Source organism: Theropithecus gelada, chromosome 3 (assembly GCF_003255815.1).
Source record: "Theropithecus gelada isolate Dixy chromosome 3, Tgel_1.0, whole genome shotgun sequence".
Taxonomy (NCBI): Eukaryota; Metazoa; Chordata; class Mammalia; order Primates; family Cercopithecidae; genus Theropithecus; species Theropithecus gelada.
The window spans coordinates 164459462-164472631 of NC_037670.1; the positions used below are offsets into that span (position 1 = coordinate 164459462).

Below are 13170 nucleotides of genomic sequence, written 5' to 3' on the forward strand. Positions count from 1 at the left end.
AGTTAGCCAAGAGAAGGCCAGGGGAAGAGAGGAGAGGTAGGTGAGCCTAGGGCTGGCATCACTAGCGTATATGTCTTTATTCAAAAGCAACGGCTTCACCGCACTATAGAAGTAGAAAGAACCTTGTGTGTGAAAAAGAAATTGGTAAAGAGTATCTGAGAAGAGAAGAAAAGAGAAAGAAAAGTAAGCAAGGAAAGGAAAATAAAGTTTAGCAGTCCTGGGCTATGATTCTTTGATAAGGAATTTTATCACGGTCTAGATTCCTTTAACCCCTTACAGGGGATACTCCAGAAAGTGATACATTGTCATCTCCCAAGCAAATCCAGTGCTCTTGAGGTCCAGTCTTCTCCCTATAGTCCAGAAATCAAATGCATAGTGCCTGAATTAATTGCAGAAAATAGAGTTACTCAATCTGTCCACAGCATTAAGATGCCAAGAGAAGTCAGGCAAGGTGGCTCATGCCTGTAATTCCAGCACTTTGGGAGGCTGAGGCGGGTGGATCACCTGAGGTCAGGAGTTCGAGACCAGCTTGACCAACATGGTGAAACCCTGTCTCTACTAAGAATGCAAAAAGTAGCCAGTGTGGTGGCACGCACCTATAACCCCAGCTACTCAGGAGCCTGAGGCAGGAGAATCGCTTGAACCCAGGAGGCAGAGGTTGCAGTGAGCCAAGATCACACTACTGCACTCCAGCCTTGGTAACAGAGTCAGACTCCAAACTCTATCTCAAAAAAAAAAAAAAAAACCAAGAGGTAAGAGAGCGATTTCATCGAGCCCATTATTTACCATACACTATCAATAACCTTGAAATTCCCTTGAAAGCCTTTTTTTTTTTTACTCCATATAGTTCAATTTAGGTTCTTGGGTTTCCATTTGAAAGGATTCCATCCCAGAGGCAGGAGTAGTTAACTTTTTCCCCACCTCTGGGGATTTTAGACCTGGCAAGTTGAAGTTTACTGGGAGGCCCCTAAGGAGACCCTTCAAGAAGAAGTTGGCTGTGCAGATGGAGCTCAGGTGGGAGGGGGAAGAAAGATGGTCTTCAAAACACAGAGACGTGTAGCATATGTGTTAGATATGGTTCTGGGGAGAACCATATTTAAGGGAGGAGCGGAGGAGAAACCTATAAAGAAGACTCAGGAAGAACAGCCTGAAATGGAAACCAGCAGAATGTGGAAGGGGAAAGCATTTCAAAGAGGAAGGAGCAGCCAGAGGTGTTAAATGCTGCTCACATGGAAAGAAACACGAGGACGAAAAAGTGCACAGCAAAGATAATATTTCTGAAACGTGAAACCAATGTATGTCTGTTTCATGCTCCATACATCGTGTTCCCTGTCATTTTCTCTCACCCAAGAAATCAGTGGCACCCACTGCTCCTGAAGGTGCCTCCAATGTAGACAGTAGGTGCTGTCCAGATCAAGGAAGTAGTTGCTCAATTTTGAACTGTATGTTAGCAAGCTTTATTAGGAGAGGAAAGAGTTTTCTAATTCCAAAAGCAGCTTGCCTTTGCATATGAAGAGCAGGGGAGCTGAGGCTCTAAGCCGTGGTGTGGACAGGATGCAGGAAATGACAGGGGGGCTGCTTCTAGGCTGTGGAAGATGGGTGGAGGGGACAAAATGAGAAGTGTCCTGTCTTCTTCCCCAAAACCTCCTGGTTTCTGGATGCTTCCTCAAACTTTAATCTCCCAGCTGCCTTTGCTGTCTAAGTCACTGGTTCTCAAACTTTGTGGGACCAAGGGCTGCATAAGAATCACCTAGGACCGTTGTTAAAAATACATCATTTCAGCCACCCCAAGATCTATAGAATCAGAATTTCTAAGGGTAACTGAGAATATGCATGTCACGAGTTGCCTGAAAAGATTCTGCTGAGAGCCAGCGTGGAAAGCCCTGGCGCTGTGAGTGTTCCTGTTGGTCCCCTCTCTGACCATCTCAGACCAACTGCATCTCCAGGCTCGAAGGACCTGGCCCCTGAACCCCCACCTCCCCACTGCTTTATTTTTCTCTGCGGAACTATCACTAGCTAACATTCCATTTTGTTTACCTGTTTATTGTATGTCCCCTTCTGCTAGACGGATGCTTCAGGAGGACAAAGGCTTTTTGATTTTTTCTTATTTTCCTTATTGTTAACTGCACACACTAGGTACACAACAGACATTCAGGAACAATTAATGAATGGATGGATGAAGAATCAAAGAACTGAGAAGTTTTCTACCTGTTCTACCTAAGGATACATGATGAAACTAAGCTAAAAAAAGTGAAAGGGAAATAATTTTATCAAGAAAAAATTAAATAAGAGGATACAGCAAACTGGCTTTTCCTTTAGAGAGTCACAAATATATATACATATATGCATACACATACACAAAGTCACAGATACAAAGAGGAAAATGAGTCACAGAGATAGGAAATAGCTCAGAGAGTCTGAGCCACAGATACTCGACTGTGGGTACCTGAGTCAGTTTTCCTGGAAATAGCTTTGAAATACCAGCATCTCTAGTCCTTTCTGAATTTGTAAGTAGCCTTTGGACTTTTGTTATCAAACATCACAGTTTATTCTTGAAATAAAGGTTCGTTTCCCCTTGGAATTCTGAGGCTTTCTCCTTTAGAACCTTGCAGCCTAAGTCCCTCTCTACCTGTGTCTTTAAGTATGGTCAATACTCAAAAGTTCTGGATGGTGTTGTCTTTATTTATGTGGCTGTTAGGTTGCCTCAGTCAACAATGCTTGAAAGTTGCTTTAAAATGAGCATCATATCATGAAGCCATATTCGTATTTAAATTAAAATTTTTTGTTTGTTTGGTTTTTTTGGGTTTTTTTGGCTTATGTCATCCCAGGGATAATGCAGAGCAACAGAGGACCAGGGAAAATGTGATTCATGCATCCCCAAGTCAGGAAAAAGAGACTACTGGAATCATAGCCAGTGACAAACAAGTTATTGGAATTCATAGAAAAGGATGGCTGAGCATTCCTGGAAAAACAACTGACGTGTTGTTGTTGGTGGTGGTGGTGGTGGTGTCGTTAGGGAGGATTTTGTCTGATTAACCGGCCAGAGTTTTCACTCCATCCCCCAAAGAATTAATGTTTTAAAAAGCACAACTATAGATTTAGATTTTCACAGTCTTTTGCTAGATTGCTTACCAAAGGCTATTAGTGAGTAGTAACCCTGGGATTGTGTAAAACTTATTATGGATCAGGGAATAAATAGGCTTAATTTCCGGAAATAAAACTGGGGCTAAATTAGTACTTCTCTGAGGGAAAATGTATAAATAATGTGATCCCCTGAGGACCCAGGTTAGCACTAGCTTTATTTTGAAATTTTATAACTCATCTGAAAGAGAGCAAACACAGTGGAATCTATATATTTGTATATTCCTCCAAGCTGTTCTGATTTGAAAGATATTAAATCAATAGGAATAACTTTCTGAGACTCTTGTGAGATTGTGTAAGTCAGCACAAAAGAGGCAGGTAACCTTCAGTGTAAGCAAGAATAAAAGAATACATTTAGCAGAAAGGCATCTAAACTGTACTTATATGATGATGAATTTCAAGCTATGAATTCCTATCAGGGAAAAGGATTTGAAATATGGAGGACCAAAAAGGCCCCACAGTCAAATGATTTGGTGAAATATTATAAACTATATTCTTCAAGATTCACCATGTACCTGAGCATATGAAAGGCTTGAGAAAGGCCTGCAGTAAAGAAACCTGCTTAACTTTGTTTGTTCTGGGCTCAAATAGGTTTTCAAAAGGAGAGAACGTGGGTTGATAACTTCATGGTTGGCTACTGAGAGAAATGAGTCTCTTAAGCAATTATCCTTTGCAGGTAGCTTCTATGAAGAACCAAATTTTTGAGTGCCTCTAGCAGAGACTAAGCTTCAAACTGCATGAACCATGGATCCAATCCAATATGGCAGCTTGTATGTTCTCCATTCTCAAAGCCCAATATAAATGATGGGCTTTCTTCATTCACCAAGATAACTAAGAGCTGATGGTACCCCACTGAGCAGATATGGGAGACAATGAATCTTCATAGACGAGTGCCTAAGGATGTGTCACTCAAGAGTAAATGAGCCAATCATGTTGCTATGCATAGGGACTCAGTTAAAGAAAAGGCAGATAAACTGGGAGGCTGGTATCTTGCACAGCACTGATCCGGCTCTCTGCCTAATTTTTCACTTTTCATCCAGATGTTCCCTGTCAAGAAGGCACAGTCAATAATGTATGAATCTTAAAGGCAGAGGCAGATGTGGTTATTACTCCCTGTAGGCCTTTCCTGACTTGGAGACGACATGTTACTGGAGAATGAGTACAATTTTTAAAAATTTAAGTTGATATAGCCAGCTTATGAGTAAATGCATTTCAGTGCAAAAGTCTTTTCAGAATTACAGTCATCGTCACAGTTTAGTTTGGCCTTTAAATTTTCACTGTAAACTCTCCAGACGGTCACATACAGGGGCTTCTAAAGCAGAACACGCTTCCCAGTAACACTAGAGCTAGCAGCCTTCTCTAGGCGGGATCCATTTCCAGCAGTCTATTTTTAATATTTGCTTTTATTTCTTAATCCTCCTGAACAATAAAAATGAACGTCGTTATAACCAAGTGTGGCTGCAGTCGTCAATACTTCAGACTCCAAAAATACATTGGCCTTGCCTGACCAGTTGCCCATTTTCCAGAATATCTGGATATTTATCTAGCAGCGAGAGACCATTATCCTGAGACACAGTCGTATTCCACTGACACCTGATCTGCTAATTAAAATCAGTATCATGATGGACTGTTTAAATTCTGGTTTAAATGTTCCTTTTCCATTTGCATTTAAAAGAAAACACACTCCTCATCATGGGCACCCCATCCTGGGTTATAATTTGGCTTTCCTTTGCCAGAATTATAATGTCACTCTGACTTGCCGCTGGTTAAATCTAAAAGAGCATCTAAATGTACCTCACGGCTTGGCTGTTGCTTGGCAACGCCAGCAGCCACCTCCTCATTGGGGTGACTTCTAATTGGTCACAAGTCTTGACAGGAGCCACTGACTTATTAGAAATGACACTTGATTATTCACCTAGATGGCTAGAGCTGATACTTAGCAGCAGGAAATTTTGCATAAAAATGAGCCGTGGATGTTTTTAATATCTGAGTGGCTTTTAGCGATGGTGTGGTGGAAGAAGGAAGTGATAAGTTTCATTAGTGGGAATTAATTTTTCATTTGTTGGTCACCAGTTTAGAGCACTTTAAGACATTAATTTTTTCATTTTTTTAAAAAACCAGAAATATGTTTAAAGACCTTCCCCCACCCCCAGCAGCTGACCTTTACTTATTCAGAAAACCCTCCCCCGACATCAGCCCCAAAATATTGCCCGCAGGTCCACCAAGGGCCAAATCAGATGAAATGTTCAATTCATAAAGATCAACAAATATTTATTAGTTCCTGTTTTTAAGGAGTTTATAATGTAGAAGAGAAACAAGGTACATAAATCACTGCATTATTACCAATCATGGAAGGTGGTAACAGAGCTGGGGTCCTGCTTTGAGCATCAGAAACCGCTTTGGTAGGGAGGGAGCAGCGAGTAGCACTGGAATTGAGCCCTGAAGATTTTGCTGTTTTGACAGAGGGAGAAGGTGCATTGCAGGTGGAATGAGCTGCAGGAATCAAGGCATCTGGACAGAAAAGTACAGGGTGTGTTCAGGGAATAGGGGAGTACAAATTGGCTGGAACACAGAGTACATGTAAGGGATTAGTGAGAGAGAAAGCTGAAAAAGTAGGTTGAGGCACGTAGAGTTCACTGTTCTGTGCCGAGGGAGTGTTTGGTGCGCACTTCACTAGAGCTCGAGGAGCTATTAAATACTTGAAAGCGAGGGAGTGGCCTGCTCAGAACTCTGTGTTAGGAAAAAGGGTTCCATTTCAGCTGTTTAGCCCCCAAGCCAGCCATTTCCCAGACCCATGGGGCAAATCTTTCTGGTGCAGATGAGGGGAACTGCGAATTGACTGGAGGAGTCTCCTCTTTGCAGTGGCCCCAAGTAGGGGCAGGCTCCCAGGGGCCATGTTATGCCATCAAGGCAGCAGTGCCCCCTGTGGCTCTTCTGAGTCCTTCTTCGTGTGAGGATCAACAAGTCACCCACGCTACACACCATCAATGTTTGGGGATCATCTCTGTTTAGATTAACAGGGTTATGCAAAAGAGACCCTCCCCTTCCCTCTCTCTGTGTAGGAAATATGTTTTCCCTAGCACTCAGCATTGTCCAAACTTTCAGGAACTCCAAAGGCTTAAAGATGGTGGGTTTTCTCTTTCTCAAGTTTATGACATAAGATCTGCGTAGACTGACCTAGAAGTGAATAAACTAAGTAGCAAAGGAAATGTGGAGCCTGATTTTGGTGGGACAGCAACAAGCCAGCAGTCAGGAGATCTGGGCACAATTTGAGCACAAAAATAACCAGATTCTGCCCTTTAGGTCCCTATGTGTTCTGAAGTTGATGTGTCAAAGAGATGACAAAAGGCTTTCTTAGGAATGGGATGTGTTGCTGAAAGTACATGGACCAATGATCTGACACTTTCCTGCACTGAGCTAGGAATTTGGCTGCTGTCTCCATGGCCTCAAGCAACTGTCTCCACCTGATGCTTTGTGACCTCCTGGGAATCCAGTGGAAGGGGACATTATAGCTCATTACGATCAGTCTTTCATTTAAGGGTGAGGACCCACGTTCAGAGAGATTCAAATGCCAGGCCCAAAGTAACACCTAGGACCAGCATGAGTCTCAGCTTTCTCCTTCAGAGCCAGTTTTCAGCAAACCACACGGTATTCATGCTAAGAGACAGTGCCTCAATCTGTTTATGTTTCTTGGATACCTTCTATGTCAAGGCTCTCTAGGAACATTTGGTCAATCAGTCATCACACAGTTATTTCTAGAAAATCAACAGAATGGGGTGCACTATGCTCATTCCTGATATAACAAATACCAAAAACCTCATTAATCCGTGACAACATACAATAGTTACCACAAAAGAGTAATATTGGGAGTGTATTAGTTATCTATTGCTGTGTAACAAAATTACCCTAAAACTTAGTGGCTTAAAACAAACCTTTGTTAGCTCATTGTTTCTGTGGGTCAGGAATCCCGGCATGGCTTAGCTGAGTGCAGAGGCTGAGTCCAGAGGGACTGAGAGCTGAGTCCAGAGGGATCAATGTGTCTTGGAGTAGTAGTCAAACTGCTGGCCTGATCTGTGGTCTCATCTGAAGGCTTGAGTGGGGGAAGATCTGCTTCTAAGCCTTGTCACATGGTTATTAGCAGGATTCAATTCTTAATGGACTTTAGAAGATAAGATAAGAATCTTGTACTGTGTCCTTCAGTCAGTGGGGATCTACAAAGGTTTCAGCAAAGCATCACTGAAATAACAAGTATTTTTGGAAGATCTGACCAGGCATGATGGCTCATGCCTGTAATCCCAGAACTTCAAGAGGCCAGAGTGGGAGGATTGCTTGATTCCAGGAGTTCAAGACTGACTTGAGCAACACAGGGAGACCCCGTTTCTACAAAATATTAAAAAAATTAGCCAGCTGTGGTTTTGTGTGCCTATAGTCCCAGCTATTAATACTTGAGGGCCTGAGATAGGAGGACAGCTTGAGCCCAGGAGGGTAAGGATGCAGTGAGATGTTATCATGCCACTGCACTCCAGTCTCGTTGACAGAGTGAGATTCTGTCTCAAAAGAAAAGAAAAGAGGCCAGGAGTCTCTTTCAAAAAACTTTCTTTAGTACACCTGGGTGTCAGGCTCCGTTGAGGTCCTAAGACTACAAAGATGCTTAAGCTATAGTCTTTTTTCTTAAGAAGCAAGATGACAACCATATTCCAGGTGACAGGTAGCAACACCTGAACTAGGAGGTGACTGAGGAGATAAAGATGAAGGAACAGATGCAAGAAAGGAAGCAAAGTTAACATGATGAGGTGAGGTGAGAACAGATGACTCCAATGGGGAGTTGTCCCTGAGGAACAAGAAAAGAGGAGAGAATGATTCTAGTAGTCCAAACCAGTCTGGGAGGATGGATCCCTCCAGAGGACAACTACCATGTTTGCACCACTCCCTGCCTTCTTTGCCAAGTGTTTTACGTATTTTGTTTCTAATCTTTGTCACAACTCCGCAAAGGAGGTATTATTTTCATTTTTGCAGATGAGGAACTAGACTCGGTGAGGTTAGGCAACGTACCCAAGATCACACAGCTAGAAAGTGTCAGAGGGAGGAAACCTACTGATTTGCAGTGCCTTTGAGTATTTGCTATGCTTGGGGCAAGTATTCTCCAACAAGGTCGAAATCTTATACTCAAGGAAGGAAACTCAGTGATGAGATTCTGGGGGTCACCCAAAATGAGAGGAGAAGAAGACCTGTGAGCAGAAACTCTCAGCCCTTCTTGGTCATTACTCTCTTTGCCCACTCATCAGGCCCTCCCTCCTTTTGGAATTCACTCTATTGCCCTCTGTCTGCACCTTGACTCAAAATTTCACAGACACAGTTGATAGAAAATCCATTTAAAAAAAAAAAAAACAAAAACGGGTGCCCATCAATGACAGACTGGATAAAGAAAATGTGGTACATATATGGCATGGAATACTATGCAGCCATATAAAGGGACTAGATTATGTCCTTTGCAGGGACATGGATGGAGGTGGAGGCCATTATCCTCAGCAAACTAACACAGAACAGAAAACCGAACACCACATGTTCTCACTTACAAGTGGGAGCTGAACAATGAGAACACATGGACATAGGGAAGAGAACAACACACACTGAGGCCTGTTGGGGGGTGGGGGGAGGAAGAGCATCAGGATAAATAGCTAATGCATGTGGGGCTTAATACCCAGGTAATGGGTTGATAGGTGCAGCAAACCACCATGGCACACATTTACCTATGTAACAAACCTGCATGTCCTACATATGTATCCCAGAACTTAAAATAAAATTTTAAAAAACTGAGTACTTTAATTATATAATAATCTCCAGGTTATGCAGAACCTTCCTTCCTTCCTTGGGGAATTTGCTTCTCAGGATGGGGATGGTGATTTCCCCTGAATGGTTACCACTGGTTACCAGAGAGCTGCTTGGCCTCACACTGGGCATCACATCTACAGGCACAACCAATGTGAGAGGTGAGAGGAACGAAATGGGAAACTTTCTCCCCTAGCTTGGTCGCTGCACTGTGACCCCTATCTTTGTCAGCTTGGGCTGTCATAACCAAATACCATTGAGTGGGTGGCTTAAACAGCAGACTTTTTTTTTTTTTTTTTGAGATAGAGTCTCACTCTGTCGCCAGGCTGGAGTGCAGTGGCACGATCTTGGCTCACTGCAACCTCCACCTCCCAAGTTCAAGTGATTCTCCTGCCTCAGTCTCCCGAGTAGCTGGGATTACTGGCACGTGCCACCATATCTGGCTAATTTTTGTATTTTTAGTAGAGATGAGGTTTCACCATGTTGGCCAGGCTAGTCTTGAACTCCTGACATCAAGTGATCTACCTGCCTTGGCCTCTCAAAGTGCTGAGATTACAGGTGTATGCCACTGTGCCCAGTCCAGACATGTATTTTCTCACAATTTTGGAGGCTGGGTGCCAGCATTGTTGGTTTCCAGTGAGGCCTCTCTTTCTGGTTTGTAGGTAGCCGCCAGCTTGCTGTGTGCTCACAAGACCTGTTCTTTGTGCATGAGAGAGACAGAGAGAGAGGGAGAGAGAACAAGCATGAGTGCTCTGGTGTCTCTTATTATAAGGACACCAATCCTATTGGATCAGGGCCCCATCCTTGTGACTTTATTTAACCTTAATTACTTCCTTAGAAGCCCTAACTCCAAATACAGCTACACTGGGAGTTGGGTCTTCAATGGATGAGTTTTGAGGCGACTGAAACATTCATAAATCCCTTTTTAAAAACCTGATAACATTAATATTTTATCTGATTATAAGGGTAATGCATGTGCATTGTGAAAAATTTGGAATAAAACAAAAAATAAAAATCACTCATTATCCCATGAAGAAGATGAAATGTAACAACCAAATGAGTCTTTTAGTAAGATCTGAGTGATAATAGCATTGTGTATTCATCTGTGCATGTGTGTGTGCACATGCCACGTTTGCCTGCTTATTCAAAAATCTAGGAGAAGAACTGCAGGGTTTGTGGATTGTATAAAGATTATGCAAGCCCATCAAAGAGAGCTTTTGTTTGTATGCAACTCATGTAAAAGTAAATATTCCGTAACTGCTGTGTAAAATGCAAGGAAGAAAACCTGAAATAATGGCTATTGGCCAACATACAGATTATGCTCCGCTGTCTTATAATATTTTCTCTGCATTGCTTTTTAAAACATTTTTCATATTACATGCCCCATCTCATATCACATTAACCCAAATAAAAATGTCATTATCCATTCAGTTCGACAGACAGCAGGCAGAGCATAGCAGAAAATTACAGTCACGTCAGGCAGCAACAAAGGATTCTAATCAAAGGCACGTAGAAGACCCGATGGTGGGCAGCTGGCCTGGGCTCCCTTTCGCACTGTCCAGGAATATGTTTGGATTCAGAATGGGTGGCCCCCTCTTTATACACAGGGCTTGCCTCTGAAGAGTTGTGTGTAAATCACATTTTATGTTCCCTCTCTTTTGTTATGTTAAGAAAGCTTCAAGCTTGATATCTAAAAAGACTTCCTTTCAAACAGTACATATCTATATATGTATAGATAGACAGATAGATGGATAGATAGATAGATAGATAGATAGATAGATTTTTTTTTACCATGTTACTATTCCTCTGAAATAAATCTAAAAGGTATTTAGGTTTATGGGATTTTATTAAACTAGGGTTCACTTGTACCACTAAACTTATTAAGATAATTGAAGGAAGATAACCAGTAAAGCTAGTCATAAAAATGTGGCTTAGACTGTACTGACTTCTCCAACGTTAAGGGTAGACTGAGACTTCTTGGAAGCCCAGAGGCCATTTTAAGTGACCCATTTACATACCCTTTTGCACTGATGGATTATTAAATCGATGGTTTGTGCGAATTTAGAAAAGCATGCAGTAGTCATGAAGCATCAACACAGAGATACTAAGAATAAATCAGGATAGTCATACTTATTTTTCTCTTTTGAGTGGACTTCCAGGTAGGTAGATGAGGTAAATCACATTTCTGTTTCTGCAAATCATTTGACAAAGTCTTCCCCAGCTGACTCATCAGTAAAGTGGTGCCTGGCTGAGTATTTACTTAGGTGCATGCAAAGGTAGCCCAAGAGCCAAAAACAGTGATGATGAATGATTCTGTGGCTACCTATAATAGCTGTCCAATGGAGGGCCACAAGGGTCTGCACCGGGGCCCGTCTACAGACTGACCAACTGAAGGAAGGCTTAGAAGGCACACTTACTAAATTTCAGACAGAACGAAGAAAGAATAGCCAGTGTTGCAGGTGATGGGATTTTTCTTTTCTTTCTTTTTTTTTTTTTTTTTTTTGAGATGGAGTCTTTCTCTGTCACCCAGGCTGGAATGTAGTGATGCAATCTTGGCTCACTGCAACCTCCACCTCCCGGGTTCAAGCAATTCTCCGAGTAGCTGGGATTACAGGCACCTGCCACCACACCCAGCTAATTTTTATATTTGTAGTAGAGAGGAGTTTCACTCTGTTGGCCAGGCTGGTTTCGAACTCCTGAATTCAAGTGATCCACCTGCCTTGGCCTCCGAAAGCACTGAGATTACAGACATGAGCCACCACGCCTGGCCAGGTAATGGGATTTTAATGAGTGAACACATCTTTTGCTCCCCAATAGTGTTCAAATACCCCGCGCTCCAAGCTCTGTGGCTTTATGAACAGCAAATCCATTTTCCCAAGATGGCCCTCCCTCCATGAGCCTTGGCAACAGGGGACTCATGCGTCTCATATGCTCTGCCGTCTCTCCACTTGGGTGTGTTATGCTCTGAACGTTCTGCTCCTTGAGCTGTTGTTCAGCCGTCCGTAGCGCTGTCCAGGCCATTGCCCCTGCCTTGGTTACCGCCACCACGTGGCAGCCTTCATGCAGCCATTGCAGCTCTGACCTACAGGACCCCCTCACCCGCCATCTACAGGACCCACTCCTTCAACAGAAGAGTTGGGCCCCTGGTGACACAATTCTTTCCTTACACCCAGAGCCTGTGGGACTGACTCGGAGGAAACTGCAGAGGAGAGGGGTCCTATAAAATTGCATGTCCTTCCAACATCCCGTCAATAGCCACCCAGCTGTCCCACTCTACCAGGTGTCTCCAAGCACCTGAATATTCCAGAGAAGTTAAGAGATCGTTCTGCTCAGAACACAAGGCAGGACAACTAATGCCTTTCTAATGAATGGGCCCTAAAAAATCGAAGTAGCAATTGTACATAGTTATCATCCATGGAAAAAGACCTTGTGGTTTTCATTAACCTGAAACTCAATATTTGCCTGCATTGTTTGTCTTCTAAAAAAGTCAACATAAACCTGGCTTTGCAATTGACGTGTAGGGTACAGATCTCAGGAAGTGATTCATTTACCATATACCAGTCCACACTTGAAATACTGTGTTCCACTTATGAGGCCACCTTTAGGAGTGACCCTGATAAAGATGAGAGCAATAAGGCAGGAGAGGTGTGTGCAAGCCATATGGTTCAGCCCCCCATTGAAAGGATGGGGGCAGCCAGGCACAGTGGCTCACGCCTGTAATCCCAGCACTTTGGGAGGCTTTAGTGAGCGGATCACAAGGTCAGGAGGTCAAGATCAGCCTGACCAACATGGTGAAATCCCATCTGTACTAAAAAAAAAAAAAAAAAAGAAATACAATTAGCCAGGTGTGGTGACACACACCTGTAATCCCAGTTACTTGGGAGGCTGAAGCAGGAGAATCATTTGAACCCAGGAGGCAGAGGTTGCAGTGAGCCAGGATTACGCCACTGCTCTCCAGCCTGGGCAGTGGAGCAAGAGTCTATCTGAAGAAAAAAAAAATAGAAAGAAAGAAAGAAAGAAAGAAAGAAAGAAAGAAAGAAAGAAAGAAGGAAGGAAGGAAGGAAGGAAGAAAGAAAGAAAGGAGAAAGAGAGAAAAGAAAGAAAAGATGGGAACAGTTGTCTAGGAGAAGATGGGGAGCAGATAAGACAGGTACCTGCTGTCTGAGCGTTGAGAGCACTGTCACGAGGAAGAGAACAGAA

The 13170-nt window shown here is 42.9% G+C and overlaps 1 protein-coding gene across 4 annotated transcripts in view; it reads left to right on the forward strand.

Annotated features, from left to right (window-relative positions):
- Positions 1-13170, forward strand: part of TBXAS1 (thromboxane A synthase 1) — a 199133-nt gene that overhangs the window by 110065 nt on the left and 75898 nt on the right. The window lies entirely within an intron of this gene.